This window comes from Crocodylus porosus, unplaced genomic scaffold, assembly GCF_001723895.1.
Source record: "Crocodylus porosus isolate Cpor-Errol unplaced genomic scaffold, CroPor_comp1, whole genome shotgun sequence".
NCBI lineage: Eukaryota > Metazoa > Chordata > Crocodylia > Crocodylidae > Crocodylus > Crocodylus porosus.
The window spans coordinates 3,798,031-3,808,750 of record NW_017728933.1 but is presented as its reverse complement, the minus strand read 5'-3'; the positions used below and the strand labels follow the sequence as shown (position 1 = coordinate 3,808,750).

At 57.9% G+C, this 10,720-nt stretch overlaps 1 protein-coding gene across 1 annotated transcript in view; it reads left to right on the top strand.

Annotated features, from left to right (window-relative positions):
- TET3 (tet methylcytosine dioxygenase 3) overlaps positions 1–10,720 on the top strand; it is a 118,676-nt gene that overhangs the window by 34,806 nt on the left and 73,150 nt on the right. The window lies entirely within an intron of this gene.

Below are 10,720 nucleotides of genomic sequence, written 5' to 3'. Positions count from 1 at the left end.
GCTCATGCATATTTTTAGCCCATTGAGGAGCCTGTCGCTGGGCGGTGGCCTGCTGCTCCTGCCCACACGTGGTTGGGGTTTTTTTTTAGGTTTACAAACATTGCAGCCTCGTGTGCCCGGTGCCCTGTGAGTCACCAGCCCCTGGCACAGGAGCAGAGTGCAGGGCGCCGGCACGGGGTTGGGAGGGGGGTGGTAGCTGCGCTCCCATTGGTGAAGGATGCTATCGGGGGTGGGGGTGATGATGGCCCCCGTGGAAAGCGTTCAGGTTGTGCGAGAGGCGCGGAGTTGGTTCGAACAGGGAAGAGACGTCATACAAGGGAGCGCAGAGATGAGACAAGGCTTCTGATCCTCTGGGATTGTGGCCAGGGTGCCCGCTGGACCAGAGAGTTCCCTCCTGCGTGGTTCCTGCCAGTTCCCGTGCCCTACGGCACTGCCGGGCACAAGGGGCGGTGGCAGGACATGGCTAGTGGCTCGGCCATAAGAGCACTACACCAAGGCTCCCAGCTCTCCTCCCTTGTGGGCACCACGCCACAGGGTTTTTTTTAATTTAAAGGGACGCTTTGAAACATGCTCTGGAAGGGAGGAGGAGGAGGATGAGGGGGGCTGGAAAGGAACCCCAGTGGCCCTGGGGTCCAAAGCCAGGGGGGGAGAAGGCAGAGATGAAGAGTGGGAGGCAGGGGTGTCTGGATCCCTCCCAGTACAGTTTGCAAAGGAAGGAGCCAAGCAGGGCTGTGCAGGCCAGGGCCGCCTCTGGCTGATCCCCTGCTTGGCTCTGCTGGCACTCTCTGAGCAGAGCAAGTTCCCGAGCCCCCGACTGCAGCATTCCCAGCACCATGGTGCGGTGGGAGCTATTTTTAGTCTCCCGGTCTCCAGGCACGCTGGGAGAGGCAGCGACAGGCTCTGGCAGTGGCCACGTGCGGCGCTTTCTGGCCGGCTGCGTGGGAGCTGCGGCAGGGGATGGGGGCTCAGGCCTGGCTCTTGCTTGGCTGGTTTTCTCCCCCCGGCCTCCATCTGCAGCGTTCCCCCTGCAGCCCCTGCACGATGTACTGGCAGCCTTAATGGAAACAACATGGCTGGTGAGGAATGCGGGGCCCTTATGAGTTCCTGCTGCTCCAGCTCCTTGTTGGAGGCCTCTGAGCTGTGTTAACTCTTTGCTCACCAAGGCAGGCCCCTCCGTCCGATCAGGTGCAGGTTGCCCTGACGGTCAGGTCAGCTTACCAATGTGGATCCCACGCCCAGGCAAGGCTGTGGCTTGCAGCGGGCAAGTACCAGCCTCCGGTGCTTTCCCCGCCCATCTGCAGACAGGGTGGAAAAGACCCGGGGATCCTGATGGGTCCAGCAGCCTTTCACCTCTGAGAGACTACCATGACCCTGGCCAGAAGGGATGGGGAGCACTGAGCCCCTTTGTGAGATCACCTGCTCTCATTCCGGCTCGGTCAGAGGAGAAGCTGATGAGCAGTCAGCTGGGAGCTGAGCTCCTGTCTTGCTTTAACTCTCCTGCAGCCACGTGATTGTGGAGGGCACTCTGGTGGGGGGGGGGCCTAGTGTAGAGTGGGCAGAGGTGGCACCTGGGGTCCTAATCCTCCTTCTGTTGGACCCGTGCTGGGTACGCAGACAGTGGAACACGCTTCTGCCCTGAGCTGGCAGCAGAACCTGGGAGTCCCGAGGACATGGGCCTGTCTCTTGTTGCCATTCAACTGCGGTCCCTGCCCGGCACAGAACCCAAGAGTCCTGAGTGCATGCCCCCCATCCCTGCTGTCATGACACCCCAGAGCCCTTCCTCGTGCAAAGAAAAGCCCTGCTCAGAAAGGGGAGGACTGAAGTCAGGCTGTCACGGCCCTGAGTTCTTCGCAAGCCTTCCTGAGCAAGGCTTTGGCCGTCTGCAGTGTACATGCACCCAGAGGCCTTCCATCGCTTCGCAGCTCCCGGGCACCTGATACAGGCAGCTTTGGTTACATGGAGAGATGGAACAGGATGCAGATGACAGGGCCATTGAGGAGGGGAGGAGCCCGCCGGTGCCTTTAAGAAATGCGGGGCTGGATCCTATTCCCCCGATTAAGCATCTCGTGTTCTGAACCCCAGAGAAACTGTTAACATTGCTGGCAGGTGGGTCCTCCTCTTCCTTGCTGTGGTTGGTGGCTGTGAGTCTCCTGGCTCAGGTGACAGCGTGGTACCCAAGGAGGCGTGTTGAATTTCTCTGGGACTCGGGCAGGGCTAGATAGCATCCCAGTGAGGTGCTAGTGGGTGGAATTGGATCTGAGATAAGGACAGTCGGAGAACGGCACAGCTGGTGTCATTATGAAAGAAGACGAACGTGGCTGGCTAAGCATTTGCAGGGGAAGACAGAAAGGGGTTGTCCAGCTAGAGGGGGTGGTGGGTGGAGGTCTGCTGGCTGTCCCCAGTGGAGTGAAAGGAGTTTGGCATTTTCCACACTTCTGGGTTTTACTGGTTGCCACAAGGGGAGGAATTTTTTTCTCTTCCTGTTGCTACAGGTATCGGGTGGGGGGGGGGTGGATTTTTTTTGCCTTCCCCAGAGCTGTTGTGTGTGGGCTGCAACCATAGTTTGGGAGCATAACTGGGCTGGGCCAGTGCTCCGGCTGGGACTACAGCCCAGGGGTCCTAGTTTGAGGGTCTTGCCACTCCAGTTAGGGTTAGCCCTCTCACTGCATTTGGGACCAGGAAGGGATTTTATTGCATGGTCAGATTGGTGGTGGATTTGCCATCCTCTAGCAGGGGACAAGGCTCTCTGCCTTGGGTCTCTCTAATGCATTTCAGCAACCTTTGGAGCAGCAGGACATAGACAGCCCATGTCCCCCAGATTTATATGTGCAAGGCTGCTTTTAACATCTTTGGGCAATGTGCCTTGTAGCTGTGTGGCAGGGCGGGTTGCATTTATGAGACACACCCCAAGTCTTATCAATGCAGTAGAGACCTTTGAAGTAAACCTGTGGTCTGTTGCCCAGGTGCAGAGAGGGGCTTAGCGATCCCAAATGCAATGACTAAGGATGAGAGAGATCCCCTGCCCCAGGCTGATGGGTCTCCCCTTCTGTCCTGGTAGGAGATGGGAGTCTGCAGTAGCTGGAAGGGCATCTTTGCAGGTGGCAAATCCAGCTGCTGCCCTAGTGTGGAAGCACTTTAGAGCTGTGAGCACTGAGCTCCTGCTGCTGGGGCTCCCATGACAGCAGAGGTCTCTTCTTGCTGATGCTCCCCCCTGACCTTCATACTCTTTACCCCAAGTGCTCCATGATGTGAGATAGTGTGGTCACCTATAGCCTCTTCAAGGAGACTGACTTTTCCTGCTTCTTGCTCCAAGAGGAGGAAGGATGAAGGTAGCCAGTATCAGCAGAACTATGAAGAGGCTGAACATTTTCCCCAGGAAAGGCCTCCTACCTTGGCCCTGGGTATTTTTCCCCCTTCTTTTGCCCAAGCCTCATCTCTGCCAAGCCAAGATGCTTCTGGAGCGGGTCTCCGTGTCTGGCTGTCACTCCAGGACAGGTCCAAGACCAGCTTTGTGGGGCTGCGGGAAGAGAAGCAACAGCAGGGAAAGGTCTTGCAGGCACTGCTGCAGAAATCCTCTAGTCAGGTCACCCCCAAGCAAAGACACCTGGGGAGGTCTGGGCTCTGCTGACTGTAGTATTTATGGCTTGGCCTGGGACTTGTTTGTAGCCCTTCTTCAGCTGCCCCAGAGCTTGGGACCAGAGCCAGGATGGAGCACGTCAGGTGTCCTTGATGCCATTATGACGTGTTGATGGGACACTTGAAAAGGAGGCGAGCAACATTTGAGTGTGTCCCTTCCCAGCCCCAGCTGTGAGCCACCCAGCTTTGTCTCTGGAGTCTCATGCAGCCTGTTCTTGCCGAATAGCAGTTATCGCTGTTTCTGGGCCTTTCCTCTGGGGCAACATCAACACGCAGACCTGAGCCCTGAGCGCTGTGTATGTGCTTCCAATGTGGCTGGGCCCAGCTTGCTGCCTCTTGCTTGCCCTCCAGATGATGCCATCCCCTGATCTCGTAATGCTGGGCAGGATCTGGCCAGGCCACTTACTGAAATCTGAGGTGGGGCAGGTGAGTCAGCAGGCCTCCAACTTCTCTCTGAGTCAGCCAGGAGCCCCAGGCTGGCGTGGGGCGATGCTGTGTTACAGCAGGAGGTAGTGTCTTGGGAAGGAGAGGCAGAAGCCAAATTTCCAGCTGGACTGGAGCCTCTTCCCCTTCCCGTGTGCCAACAGTGGGTGCTGCTTTTATTGCTTTGCCCTCACTTGCAAACCCAGCTGCCTCCCTCCGTCAGCGAGGGTGTTAGAGCCTTCTGGGTATGGACCTCCATCACTCACGGGGCTGGCAGGAGTGGAAGGGCTTTCCTCTTCTGGTGTCTTTGTTTTAAACACAGCTTGGATCCACCCAAACTTCAGTGCTGGTCTTGTCTTGGGGCATGTGGCTGGGCTGGGTATCTTCCCTCTCATTCCTGGGGGGTAGGAGGCTCATTGACCCAACTAGCACATGTCTCTGGCAACACTGTAAAGGGCATGAGGCTGTGATGCCAGGCGGGTAGAAGAGGCAGTTATGGGCTTGGAAAAGCAGGTGGTGCATGCAGTGTCCTGCCATAGAGATCGTCTGTGATGTGTCTTGGTTTCCATGGCTTTGTGGCTGTCACGTCACGTTGTCAGGCATCCAGTTCCAGCTTTGCCCAAGGTAGCAGCAGAGGGATTTATCAACTGCCTGATACCTTAAGAACTCCAGTGTGTCTCCCTTCACAAACAGGGGAGCAAAGAAATCTCCATTCCTCTTGCCCCCCATTCATTACCAGGCCCCCATCAATGAAGTAGCGGCATTCCTAGTGCCCCGGGGGGAAGCCTGGGAGAGGATTAAAGCACAGGCGTTGTTGAGCTGATGCACCTCTATAGATCAGCAGTTGTGGGGGGATTTCCAGCTGGGAGCTGGAAGGCACAGCAGCCCAGGTGCACCGCAGAGGCGCCTGGGAATCTAGAGTCTTTGCCTGTCCTTTGGGGGCTCCAAGCAACAGCTGTCCAGGTGCGGAGAGAGGGGGAAAGAGCTGAGTCAGAGGTCCTTCCCTCCTCTGCTTTCATGACATCAGGGATATGGCTGGGGGGAGGGAGGGAGGTGTGTGTGATTCCCTTGGCATTTCTGGGACATCAAATAGGAATTCTTCTGCCTGAGGTCCAGTCTAGCCCCTGGATGAGCTCAGTTATCCAGATCCTCTTGCCGCAGCCTGTTGCTGTGTGTATTCGAGCCCAAATGGCCCCGGTGAACACAGAGACAGTAGCTAAAATCCAGCTGTGCTCTACGTAGTATTGAAGGTGCTTCTTAGCCGCAGATCCCTAAATGCCTTGGAGTGTGTTCTCAATATTACTTGGCTGTTATTATCCTGTTTTGTGATGGGATTGATGCCTCTCTATCTACCCTGGTGTTACGGCTCCTCACAAAGTGTTTGATCAGCTGCACTCTTTGCAACACAAGAAATGCTCTAGTATTTGTCTATAGTCATAAAAGAAGTTCAAGCAAAGAGCTGGCATTTTCCTATGGGTGCCATGAGTCTTAAAAGACCGAGGCCTACTGTGTGACAGCCACCAGAGAGGAGCTGTGGACAGGACACCCTATAGATGTCATCCCGTCCTCGGACAGAGGCAGTGCTGTTGACCACTACGCTTCACTTGCTGTCCCGGTATGGGTCGGGGACAGTGGAGACCACCTCTATCCAGCTGGAGGAAGCAAAGGAGACTTGAGGTTATTACCTGCTCTGGAGCCCAGCCAGGACACTGGGTTAATCATTCCTCTCCACAAGCTCATAAAAAGCCCAGGAGATCAGGTCCTTGGTTTTTACTGCGTGTCCACAGAGCAGTGCTTGCATGCTGCCACGTCTGAGCTTCTCAGCTCAGTGCCCCAGCGTAGTGTGAAGAGATGGGGGGCCCATAGTCTCTGCCATGCATGACTAATGTATCCCCTGGGGGAGGCAGTTTAGGATTGGGAGCTGTGCTTTTACAGCAAGGGAAGCTGAAGTCCCAGCAGGGGTGGGGGACTCTCTCAGGCACAGGACAAGCAACTTGCAGATGGGAGGCAAAGTTGCATGTGCAGTTGGGTTTGCCTGTAGCTGAGCCTTTGTTTGGTCTGTCTGCATGTAAGTATACATCTGTGCACATCTGTACTGCGTGTGTACCAGCCTGTGTGAATTGGCATGCGTGTGTACGTGAGGGCTCCTGCTCCGCTTCATGTCTGCATGTCCATGACACTCGTGCCCATACATCCATGTCTGTGCTGCAGAAGTGGCCAAGCCCCTGTTCTCCTAGCACCTAGTTCTCCTCCTTCGATGCACACGCAGCTTCCTCGGTCTGTGGTCACCCAGCGTGTGACTGGGCTCATTTGCTTGTGCCAAAGACAGCTTGGTCCTGACAGGAAGCAGGGAAGCTTGGCAGGTTTCCTGGAGAGGGAGGATCCAGGCGGGCGCTTGTCAGGGGTTCTTCAGGGACAGCTGGAAAACGCCAGGCGCTGGGCTGCAACTCGTGGCACTTCATCTGGTACTTGGGGTGCAGGGATCACAGCCTGCTGGTAGCTTGCTCCACGGCCTGCCAGCCCCAGGCTGGTCTTTTGCTGAGTCCAGCTCGGACCCTGGATTGAGAGAGTGGAAATCCAGGCCTCTGCCCACTGTACTACCCTCTGGATGGTAGTAAGGGCTGGCTGGGAAACCTGACTGTGTCTTTGCAGTGCAGAATTAGAGTAGCGCCTTAATTCCTGGTGTATAAGGCCAGGAAAAGGGCCTTAGTAAAAGAAAGGTCTCCAGGGAAGGAGCTCTTCAAGATAAGGGCAGCGCAGCCACCAGAGCTGCTGTGGAAGGAAAAATACCGGGTAATTGTGATTAGATATCAGTGACTTGGAGAGGGGGATGGAAATGTTGGGGAGAGTCCACAGGGAAAGAGGAGAAGGGGCGTGTGTGGCAGCATCCTTCTCCATTGGTATAGTCGCAATGTGTGCAGGGGTCTGGGCCTCCTGGGTCACCGTGCTGCTGTCAGGGTAAGGAGGGTGTAGGAGCTCCCTGGTACTCTGTACTGAGCCTCAGGAGGTCCCTGTCCTTACCGTCCACCCAACTCGCTGCACCATAGCCCCTGCTCCTTCCTCCCTCATATGTGTTGGGTGAAGTCACCTTGCCGTGTCTCATGAGTTTACCCCTATTCCTCACCTTTGTTGTGTGGTGGGGAGGGGGTATATCTTATACACTGATACATCTTGTATGCTGGAAAATACAGTAAAGTAGAAGGTTGGTCCAGCTTCCTTCTTGGCAGAGACTCAAGGAAGCTGGACATGTTTCCACGGGGGCTGAATTGAGGCTGGTGTGTTGATTGTGTGGGGGGGGCAGTAAGGGCCCTGTGTATGTGTGCATGGGGGGGTGAGGTGGGGCTGCGCCGGGTTGGGGGTCTGAGGCAGCATTCACACAGGAGTGTGAGAGGTCACTCCATGAGCAGGCCTGGGTGCTTGTGCGTTGCATGGGTGTGGGACAGGCATGGGTGGTTGGGCTTGGCCAGGAGCTGGATCTCCCTCCAGTAGGGCAGTGCTGAAGCTGGGCTGTGGCAGGTGAGGTCAGGACCGGCAGCTCTGCAGAAGACGCTGCACCAGGCTCCTCTCTTCTGCCCACCCGTGCAGTCACGCTGGCTATTTTAAGCTCTGGGAGCTCAGGAGCAGCAGCGCTGCGGATCGGCGACTCCTGGCGGCTTTATTTTTAGACCGCCTCTCCCGGCTGCGCCTTGTGCCTGAGGTGTGGGGACTCTCCCGCCAGCAGCCCGCCCCACCAGCTCAGCTGTTAGTCCATCTCTGGCTTGGCTACAGATGCGCTTTGCAGCCCCCCAGGCCAGTTCTGCTTCTCTCTGCCTCCCCTGCCCCCCCCTTCCCTTTCCTCTCAGTGGAAAGGTGCCGTCATGCCCAGTGCTTGGAGCACGTTCTGGAGGGGGCAGGAGCTCCCCTATCATTTGTCAGCTGAGACGCTGAGTCTCATCCTGGGAGAGGAAGTGACTGGCCCCAAGCTGCACGAGCCGGCCTGTCTGCCATTGGTTTGCACCTGCTGCACAGCGAGCCCAAGATGAAGCAGAAGCCGCATGAGCGCGGCCGTCAGCTGAGCTCTGTTGCTGCCGCAGCGTGCTGCCCTCGCCCTGGCCTGGAGAGGTGGTGGGAGTGAAGCAGGACTCAAAGCCAATATTGCCCTGCCTTGGCTGCCGCAGGAGTGTGGGGAGTGCCGGAAAGCAGCCGCCATTCAGCCCTGGGGAATCCCCTGCTGGTCTCTGTCTCGGTTGCTGACAGACAGAGCTCGGGGCTGTCAGGGGCACGTTCTCAGAGGCGATGCCGCGGTGTCTGGGAGACGGCTTCTCGGCGGCAGCTGCATCGCCGGGAAGTCAAGGCTGCCCATTCAATCTCCTTTCCATCACCCGTGTGTAGCTGGCTCTACGTGCGTGTGTGTACGGGGGCCTGCCTATGAGTCACGGCCTCCACGGGAGCACATGGCCCAGGCCCTCAGAAACAATTACAGCAGGTTGGAACGAGGAGAGCGGCTGGGGGTGATTCATCCTCGGCCTTTCTCTCCGCCACCACCACGACGTAATTGGAAGTGAGCACTCGGTGAAGTCATTAACGGCACGAATCAAAATTAAAGGAGGGGGGAGAGGGTAAATACAGCCAGCAGGCAGCTCATCCCGCACCGGTCCCTGGGTTCACGTGTGCCAAGGTCCCAGCAGATGTGGCAGGTATGTCCGCGATCTCTCTTCTTCAAGCAGGGTTCATCCCCGAGCCCTCTGCAAACTAACCAGCCAGGGAGGAAGGCACTGTAGAGCTCCAATGGCTGGAGACAAGTGAGGTGTTTTGGGAGGTCTGGTGGTGTACTTGGGTATCTGCCCTGCTTTTCCTCAGTTTCCCCATCTGTGAAATACAGGTGCTGGAGGGAGGGAGGGTGCTGCCTGGCACTGGGGTGTGCTGCTGCTGCTGAATTGCCCCAGCATATGCATGCTTTCCCCTCTCTAAAGCACTGTGCAGCTCATCCACAGACATCCTCCATGAGGCCAACCTGTACCGTTGCTCTCCTGAAGCAGACAGCCATGGGGGGGCCGTGTGCTGTGGAGAAGGGAAGCTCCTCCATGTGATGGGGACAGGCCCTCACATGTAGGGTCAGAGCTGGGACCTGCTCTCCATCCTGGAGCTAAGAGGGTGTGGGGCCATCCCTCCAGCTCCCAGTCTTGTAACGAAGAGGGCATGGGGCCAGGCTCCCTGTCCCAGACCCAGAGGGCATAGGGCTGGGCTCACAGTGCAGCCTGGTCCCTCCCCAGCCTCTGCGTCAGCGTCTCGGAGGGGACGTGTTCACACTTGCTTGGGCCGGGGCGTGTTGAAGCAGCACCTCCTGGATCCATCGCGGGGCTGGTCGTGAGGCAGAGGAGCGCTCCTGGGAGAGATGGGGGAAGGCGGGGGCCAGGCTGTGCGAGGCTTCCTCACCAGCCCCTGGTGCCCCAGGGACCCAGCAGCAGTGCCACAGGCACGCGTGTCCCCGGCAGCATTTTGCTGGGTAGGTGAGCGGGTGTCGGGCTCTGCTGGGGTTTGGTCCTAGGGAGAGCTGCAGTCAATACCGGCATTTCCGTGGGGGGCCAGACAGGATCCTCATCCTTACCCATGCGGGTGGGTTGGGGATTTGTCCCCCATGCTACGAAGGGAAGGAGCAACCCCAGCATCTCCCACTGCCTTTTCCTAATGGGGAGAGCAGGCGCCTGGCAGGTGTGTGGGGCTGAGGGGGTCCTGGCACTCCCATGCTGGAGAAGGAGCTGCCTGGCCTGGCCTGGCCTGGCTGTGGTGGGGGGGGGTAATGCTCTTGCGTGGACCTTGCGTCAGGCTTCAAAAGGGCTGTAGGACGCGTCTGTGCTGGGTGTGGAGCAGAGGCAGGGTGCTGGGGTGCATGCATATGGGAGCGGGCGGTGACAGTATTCTGGTTTCTTTGCAAGGGGAGTGTTAGCCCACGGCCAAAGTGGGATGTCCTGCTGGAGGGGGTGAGCTTGTGTGGGTGCACAGGGCTCCATCCTGCCGGGGCGGGCAGCTAGCTGCCCGTGCTCTCTGGCCCAGTGACTTGGGAGCCCTGTCAGCCCAGCCCCCTCCCCATCCCCGTGCCTCGGCCAGATGATGTGGGCAGGGCTTAGTAACCAGGAACTAGTGTGCAGCCCCCTTGTGCGTGCACTGGGATGCTGTGAGTCAGGGCTCCTTCCATTGGACCCGGCTCATGGCCTCAGTGCAGCCCACGCTTGGTTTTGTGTGCTGTCAGTGTGTGTCAGGGCCCCCACACTGCCCACGGTGAAGGGGCGAGTCAGCCCTGTCCTCCTAGGCAGGCAGGCTTAGCTCTGCCTCTTGCTTCCACTCGCTGTTGCCCACCCTGCTCTGCACTTCACTGGTGCCGTCTCCATTCAGAGAGAGCGGCAGGGTCTCGGAGGCCCCTGACGGCCACGCCAGACTGGTGTGAGAGCAAGAGACAAGCAGGGGAATCTCCAGTGCTGAAGGGCTGCCAGCCTATGCTTTGAGCACCAGGGGTGGGGTCTGCATGTGATGCCTGCAGGGAAATGTGGTCTCATCTAAGCATCTTGTGTTCCTTTGGCTGCACCTAGGGGCAGGGCAGAGGGGACCTTGCTGTTGCTTGCCTTGCCTCGAAGCATGGGCAACTGGTGCCTCCTAATACTGGGGGGCCCCTTAGTGCGGTCAG